This window comes from Microtus ochrogaster, chromosome 19 (assembly GCF_000317375.1).
Source record: "Microtus ochrogaster isolate Prairie Vole_2 chromosome 19, MicOch1.0, whole genome shotgun sequence".
Taxonomy (NCBI): domain Eukaryota; kingdom Metazoa; phylum Chordata; class Mammalia; order Rodentia; family Cricetidae; genus Microtus; species Microtus ochrogaster.
Genome location: NC_022021.1, coordinates 24,332,134 through 24,341,149, shown reverse-complemented (window position 1 = coordinate 24,341,149; position 9,016 = coordinate 24,332,134). Strand labels below are relative to the sequence as shown.

General features: G+C 36.1%; 1 non-coding gene across 1 annotated transcript; it reads left to right on the top strand.

Moving 5' to 3' along the window:
- Positions 1-6,366: 6,366 nt before the first annotated feature.
- On the top strand, positions 6,367-6,473 carry LOC113457186. The gene has a single exon (XR_003377811.1). It is a non-coding gene; the product is annotated as a U6 spliceosomal RNA (small nuclear RNA).
- Positions 6,474-9,016: the final 2,543 nt, after the last annotated feature.

Here is a 9,016-nt window from a genome sequence, read left to right as displayed (position 1 = left end):
AAAGGCCCTCTGCCTTTCTTCCTAAAACCTCTCATACAGTTCCCCAAAGGTGTTGTTCACCAGGCATCATTCTTTGAATAATGTTCTGACATTATTCTAAGCAAAGAAAAATAATATTTACATTATTAGCACGACTTCTGTCATCTGCATATTGTCTAATGCCAGATTAAAATTCAAATACTATACTGAATAACTCATACAGAATAATGAACTTACATAATTGTAAGGTATTATTTTTACCAGAAAAGTAGAAATGACATACAAAACTAGCTCAATTATTTTTGTCTTCTTAATATGTATCTCAGCTACCTTTCTATTGCTGTGAAGAAATTACCATGATCTGAGCAACTTATAGAAGAAAGAGTTTATTGGGGGCTTGCTTATGGTTTTAGAGGATTAGTCCAAGATCACCATGGTGGGAAGCATGGCAACAGGTAGGTAGGCAGACAGGCATGGTGATGGAGAAGTAGCTGAGTGCTTACCTGCTGAGATAACAAACATAAGGGGGGTTAATTTGAATAGTGTGGCTTTTTGAAAACCCAAAGCACACTTCCAGTGACTTCTCTCCTCCAACAATGCCACACCTCCTAATTCTTCCCAGTTTCATCTACTGGGAACCAAGCATTCACACATATGAACCTATGGAGGCTATCTGCATGCAAACCACCACAATATGCTCCTTAAATGTTTCTTTCAAAACAAATGGTTAGTTTGTGTAAAGAGATAAGAGCATCAGAAAAGAATAAAGTGTTTCTTGCTCATTGGTATATCTTACGATTCCAATGCTTTCTTTCTGTTTTCAAAGGAAATTCTAGTTGGGAATGTATGGTATTGTGCCTGAGCTGGTGAGTGCCACTTCCATGGTATTGGACATAACATACTTACATTCATCTTGAATCTTGCTGATCTCCTACACATTGTGGGTCAACAGAAATCTGTCCTCTTTGTAATTATAAGTGTTTACATTTTTTAAAAAATTAGGTCAGCTTGTGTGCATTTTCTTAGTTCAAGGTACTATAATAAAGTACCATAAATGAGGTGGCATAGGAACAATAAAAATCTGTTTGTTACAGTTATATAGTATGCAAGTCCAAGATGAAGACTTAAATGTTATCAAACCTTAATGAGAGACTTCTTTTGGGTGGAAGATATCTGTCTTCTCACACTGCAGAAGTATTTGTGATGGTTCTAAATTCATGAACTAATTTCCTACCAAAACTGAGGTTTAGATTTCATCATATGAATTTTTCATACATACTACATGTACATCCTCTGCTCATGATTGTTTTAATGTAATTCCACTTGCAAAATATATAATCAAAGAAACTTATTAATACTTTTTCAATAGTCACAGTAGAAAATTAAAGTGTGGTAGGCAAGGCTTTGTGTGACTTCACAAGCTACACACCTTGGAAGTTGGTCCCAAAGGTCCCTGAGTGTTGTGGAACAATGGTCATTTATCCTGTCACTTGTATTATTTTAATAAAATGCTGATTGGCCAGTAGTCAGTCATGAAGTATAAGCAGGGTGACTAGGCAGGAAGTAGAGATGGGCAATGAGAACAGGAGAATTCTGGGAAGAGGGAAGCTCAGTCTCCAGTCATGACCCAGCCTCAGAGGAAGCAAGATGTGAATGCCTTGCTGAAAAAGGTACCAAGCCACAAGGCTAACACAGACAAGAATTATGGGTTAATATAAGTTATAAGATGAATAAGAAGCCTGAGCTAATAGGCCAATCAGTTTATAACTAATGTAGACTTCTGTGTGAATTATTTGGGACTAAACAGTTATGGGACCAGGTGGGACAGAAACCTCTGTCAACACCTGAGAAATTCCATGAGGAAGGCATGATAGTGTGCATGGGAACATCTAATTAGAAGGATACAAAGAGAGACTTCATAGAGGAGGTGACACTGAAGCAAACATACAAGAATAAGTCAGAATGTGTCAAGCTAAAGGAGAAGAACATTTATTTGGGTGTCAAAGGACACCTCAAAGCATTGTGACTTTGTGGTGGAAAACAGATGGTACTGAGCAGCTAGCAAGTGGAGATATGAGAGATTCCAAAGGAATATAAGATGGAATGGAGGAATTGAACTTTTCCTGAAAGCTATAGTACGTCATGGGAACAATTTAAGTAGGAAAGTAACACAAAAGGATTTGTGTTCTCCAAGGCTCCCTCTGGAAATGGCAAGGATGATGGCTTAGAGGAGGATAACTCCAGGAAGATGAACCAATGTAAAGGCATTTCTGTGCTACAGGAAATAAGAGACCACAGTTTAGCTAATTTTCTTCTTTTAAAAGATATGAATTGAGCTAATTGAGAAAGGTAATAGTAAAGACTTAAGATAACAAGTAAAAGCTTAACTAAAGCAACATACCAGATAATCATAAAAGTTCTATACAGTTAACTTCCTTTTTAAAATTTATTTTTATTATTTTTAAGTGTGTTTGAGTGTGTGTGTGTGTGTGTGTGTGTGTGTGTGTGTGCCTATGCTTGCAAAGGCTAGAAGCATTGGCTTCCCCAGAGATTAAGTCACAAGTGGTTGTGAGTTGCCCAACATAAGTGTTGGAAACCCAATTTGGGTATTCTGCAAGAACAGCTCATACTCTCCAACCTATAGTTAGCTTTTTTTTGTCAACATATGAGCTATTATGGCTGGAGAGATGGCTCAGTGGTTAAAAGCATTGCCTGCTCTTCCAAAGGTCCTAAGTTCAATTCCCAGCAACCACATGGTGACTCACAACCATCTGTAATGAGGTCTGGTGCCCTCTGGCCAGCAGGCATACATGCAGACAAAATATTGTATACATAATAAATAAATATTTTAAAAAAACATATGAGCCATTTTCTTCAGTTCTTTGAAGAAAACTCCAACAGATACAGCTAAGACATTATCTACTTCCTAATTTGATATGTTTTCTATTTTTCTTCTTTTGTTTTTATTCCACTTTAGTCCCATGTGTATCAACATCTAAAAATTGGTGTCTCTCTTATGCTCTTAATACAGGTTCAAGTGTTTTGCAAGATACTAGTTCCAAAGTTTGACTCAGGAAAACAGAGTTCTAGCCAACTGTGATGCTTTTCTCAAATGTCCTTTCTTGCTACTAGCTGAGGGCTTTTTTTCTTTCATAATTGCTCTCCTCCCCTCCCTTCCCCTCCTATTCCTCTCACCATTTTCCCCTCCATTATTCTCCCCTCCACACAATTTTTCCTGTATCTTCATCTTCTTTGTTCTTTCTCTTTTCTTCATCCACTCCTTTTCACACATACAGGCTCCATAATTGGCTCCTGTGTCTTTTCTGGTTGTTCTAGATGGAAAGGGGCATATGATGATACTGTTGTTGTAAACAGTATTTTCCCTTATTAGGAAAGAAACATTTTCCTCACTGTTCATAACAGTGCTTGTTCAATGTGCCTTGTCTGCTGACATCAAAAGAGAACATTGTATCCGCTGATCATGGAGTTACAAGAATTTGTGATTCACCTGAGTTGTGGTTGTCCAGAAACCTACCAGGCTCTGGAAGAGAAACAAGCCCACTTAACTCCCAAGTCAGTTCTCCATTCCCTCAAATGATTTTTCTATTGTGTTATCAACAGCTTAAATGTACAGTAAAATCTGTCTGTGGCTGGCTAGGATAGTTTATCTCTTTAATATGATCATTTTGATAATTTGTCTTTTGTATTTATAACATTAATATATGAATAATATTTTAATTGAACATCCATTTTAAATCATTTTTTTAAAAAAGAAATTTGCCAGCCAGGAATTATGCTTCCAATATAATTTGGTGGTTTTACTCACTTCTAAGAACTGAAGTGAAGGTTAAATCTCATGCTGATAGCCTCAGTTTGAATTTGTACTCTTGAGATTTGATTTTTTTTTACTTATATTTTCTTTCCCCTAGTCATGCACATCAAAATCTAGTTCAACAGAGCAATGGTTTTCTAGAAGGTTATAATGAAGCACACATAGAAATGATATCTGTGTGTCAGGGTAATGTGCAAGGTTTGCTACACTGCAGCTGTGGGTTGGGTAGGGTCCTGGTTGAAGCAGTCCCCACCTATCTGCTCTGAGAAGTCAGGGAGAGTCACAGATGCAACCGATTTGCTGTAAGACAGGTTTTCTTAGCTCAAAGACTAAGAAAATCAAAGAGAACCTTTAGCCCTTCCACATACTGTGTTAACTAGATCATTGTTTCTTCCACTTTAATATGCTTATGCATTGCCTGAGAAGAGTCACTAAAATGCATATTCTGATTCAGTGGGTCTGAGAGTCTACATGACTAACAACTTTTCACATGATGCCAGTGTGGTTCATGAGACCCATACTGTATGTAATAAAAGCTGAGTGACTCACTAATTCAGCTTGCTCTGGAAAAAAAAAATGTAATTGGGCTTAAGTCTTAGAAAATTTACTCTCTTAAAAAATTCATTACCAAAACTAGTAAATAGTGGTCTCTTTTTTACTAGAGGTAAAGACTAACACTTTTCTTAGACTGAATCTGCCTTTGTTCAGTACTTCAAACTCCGATTCTTTATAAGCTTCTAGATTTCTATTTTAAAATGGTTATAACTGACATTTGCTCTAATAAGGAACACTTGCCTAGAGTTCAGAGAACTATTAAGTTTAATCTTATTATAATCAAGGGAAGACACTTAAGAAAGAGATGTAATAACTGATTATTTAGAAAGACTTTTGTCTAGATTAAACATGCTCAAAGAAAGTCATAATTATGATAAAGTTATTATATTCACAAGACTTGGATGTAGAGAAGCTATGCTATTAAGAGGATCACTTGACCTTACATGAAATATCTTTTCCCCTCAAATTAGTTCAAAAACTTTTGCTCTAACTGTATTAAGATTCAAAACACTTTGAAATAAATAATTCAGACATTTCAGGCTGGAAAGATGGCTTAGTGGTTAAGAGCATTTCCTGCTCTTCCAAATGTCCTGAGTTCAATTCCCAGCAACCACATGGTGGCTCACAACCATCTATAATGAGGTCTGGTGCCCTCTTCTGGACTGTAGACATAAACACAGACTTACTATTGTATACATAATAAATAATTATAAAAAATAATTTAGATATTTCATTTTATACAAATCTGTTTGTAAGAAAAAATATCAGCATGATATGAGATTGAAAAAAAATATATTTGTATTTAAAGTCAAATATAGAAAATTAGGATGTTAAAATTGCTCATAAAATATAAAATATTTATGAAAGATCAAAATTTTTGTAATGTCTTTGAAAAGTTGGTTAAAAATTTAACAAATTTATTCTATTAATCTTTATAAGCAACAGTTTAGATCTTTGAATATAAACTAAATATTAGAAAGTGAATTTGTCTTTGGAAAATAGGGTAGGTACAGAAGTGAGTTTGAATAACTGGAAATGAAAAACTGTTTAACTATACTATCCAGAGAAGGAAAAATGTGTAGAATAACAAAGTTTTAGAGGCTTAAAGATTCATGGGCATTTGAATAAAATCACTTATGACAGTTAATTGTGAAAATCAATTTGACAAAGTATGGCTGCCTCACTGCTAAGCAATGCTAAACCGGGTACTCACTGTTTTCCATACATGGAGCAATCAGTTACTAAGCATCACACCAAGTCTTTCTTGAAAATTATATGAAGAATCACAAAGCAAAATTTGTTGACAGAGGGAGAATAATTTTATAACCAATAGCTTGGAGTGCATGGAGTTTTACACTGGAGGAAAGGACAATCAGATTTTGGGCTTCAAAGTATTAACTGATTTCTCTTATGCTCTAATTATAACTCACTTTTTTACCTACCTATCTGTAATGTCATCCAATTGGTAACAAGAATTTGAAAATTATACTTGGACCATTCTAGTTATCAGACAACAAGGCAGGAGGAACTAATGCTTTATAAGAGAGTATTTAAATTTGACGTTGATTTTATCTATTATAATGGTGCAGTTCTCAGTTTATAAAAGAGGTAACATGTCAGTAATAATAATTTCTTTTAAAGAATTGCAAACATGTGGTGGTTTAATCCTGGAATAAATATAAAGACAGCTTACATTCCAATCATGAAAACCGAGGTGAGCCACCTCACTGCCTTCATAAGGAGGTACAGTTAACCACACTTGGGTCTTGTGACCCTGTAGGAAAGATCTGCAAGAAAATCCACTACAATTAGAACTGTTTTGAAGCAACTAACCAACATTTCCAGAGTATAGTTTATTTAGATGCCATAAATGGAACAAAAGCAAAGAGTGCTCTCATCTTGATGGTATAGGGAATTGGACAATTTTATATTTTGAAATCAGAATCTTGTCCCCAAACAAATGTTAACTTAGCATTCTCTAAAGTTAAATCTTGTGGGCTGTGCTACCTTCAGGAGCACATGTACTACAGCTAGAATGTTATAGAGATGATCAGCAAGTCTCTTGTACAAGGAAGACCCCCAAATTTGTAAAATGTTCCATATTTTCACCTAATAAAATACTTACAAACTGAATGCAAGAACACATCAAAAATTATTCACAGCAATCAAATTGGCTTCATCTGAGAAATGCAGGGATAATTTAATATATAAAATTGATAAATGCAATCCACCAGAAAAACAGACTGAAAGACAAAAACAACATAATCTACTGAGAAGTCAAAAATTTGGCAAATTTCAACAACTATTCATGGTAAAAGTTCTGAAGAGACTAGAATTATAAGTACATACATAAACACAATTAAGATAATTTACAGCAAGCCTGTAGCCAATATTGACTTAAATGGAGAGAGATTGAAAGTATTTCCACTTAAACCAGGAACAAGACAAGGTTGTACACTCTCTCCATATTCATCAATAGTTCTTGAATTCATAGCTAAGAAAATTAAGAGAACAGAAGGACATTAAGGAAATATAAATAGGAAAGAAGTCAAGGTGTTGGTGGGTTTTGGTAACCTGGAAATGGGCTGGAATCTTTTACACTATAGGGAATCAATTACCATTGTTTTACTTACCAACATTTTTATGTCTATAGATTACTGCTGTACCCAGCCTTCATCAGAGAAGCTTCTTAACATAGTGAGCAGTACTTATTGCAGAAAACTGTGCTTACCTCAGTGCTGAAAATAGATGATATTGGAATGCTGGCTCTAACTGTGTCAGTTATATCACCTTTGCACAGGTTCAGGTAACATATTAGAAGAGGGGTCAGAAATCAAAGATGGGGAGATATGCAAAAGAAAGATGGATTCTGGACATGGCACAGCCATTGCACTCAGGAAGCCCCTGCTGCTGTGGATGTCTGCAGAGGACCATCACAGGCTCCAGAGCAACCAGACTTTATCGTGGATATCAGGGTAAGTCTCCATCTTTCCCCAAGGAGCTACTGATACTTAACAGTTGTTTGGTGAGGGATGCCATTTTCTTCAGATATGTAGCCAGTTACACCACCCCTTCACCCATGATGGGACAAAAGATTTTATTCAACTTGTTGGATCACACACAAGAGAAGACAAAGAAGCAGGAGGGTTTTGGGGGAAGAAAGTTCTCAGTGATGAGAGAAGGGAGAGGGGATATGGAACAGTGAGACTACTATATAGTATATAAATATGTAAAAATGGCAAACGATAAAGAATTTAAATAGGTAAATTTATAGCAATAAAGATGTTATGTAAAATGTTTTATGCTGTCAGTAAAATTTTCTGAGTTTCTATGTCAATAAATAAATAAATAAAAATAGGTCTAGGATTTATGAAATATTTAATATACACTTATTGCTAAACGTTTTAAATATATTGTCTTCACTAGTTCAAAACTCTAGGGTATCAATGCCATTACTATCACTTCACAAAAAGGGAAACCAAGGTAGAACTTAGGACATGAATCCACCCTAAGCTTCACATGAAGCCTGTAATAAGAATAGTGAGTATAGAATTTGAACCTATGTACTTCAACTCAGACTTTTTACTGGAAAATTCCCCAGTTCTTTGAGTTTCTTTAAATATGTTTATATTTTTAAAATAATCATTTTTCAGAATCCTCTCTGTTGTGTTATGAACATGAGCTCTCTACTGACGTAAATTCCCAATCAAGCCAAATCAAAACAAGCCAAGTTAAGAAATATCCAGGTTGAATGGGAGTTCTGTGCTCTAGGGAGACCCCAAGGGGAAACAGGGAGGTTGTAAACTCGAGGACCACCAGAAGGAAGGAAAACAGACCATGTGTTCCTCTTTTGGGAGTTCATTTGAATACTCTGTGGGAGTGGCCCTGACCCTCCCCAGGGAGGGGTCAGGACCAGGCCTGCTGGGATTTGGAGTCCAAACCAATATAACTCTCAGGTCTGGGGGCTGGGATAGACGCAAGAGGCTGGGGCCTATGCTCCCAACACTCTACTTTAAATACAAACTGTCAAGCAAGTTTTTCAGAAAATTTAACTTGAAACTACCAGTGATGCTGGTACTTCTCATAAATAAAACAAACAACCACAACAGAAGACGAAGGAATTTCAAATGAAATGTAAGAAACGAAGAAGAACATTATCTGAGTCTGACAAAAAACAGAATGGATTTAAAGGTTCCAGACTAGTGAGATGGTTCAATGGGTAAAGTCACTTGCCACCGATCTAGGGAATCTGAATTCAATTCTCAGATCCCATAAGAGGAAGTGAGAATATCAAGCCCCACAAGTTGCCCTCTGACCTCCATAGACGAGCCCACATCCAAACTGTAAAGAAATAAATGCAATTAATTTTTAAAAAAATGTTTTATGATAGAAAGCTAACTTCAAGGGGAGCTAACAGGAAAGCATTAAAGATTTGGGACTTAGATCCACCAACAGTTTGTTTGTTTGTTTGTTTATTTATTTATTTATTATGTATACAGTGTTCTGTCTGTGTGTATGCCTGCAGGCCAGAAGAGGGCACCAGACCCCATTATGGATGGTTGTGAGCCACCATGTGGTTGCTGGGAATTGAACTCAGGACCTTTGGAAGAGCAGGCAATGCTCTTAACCACTGAGCCATCTCTCCAGTCC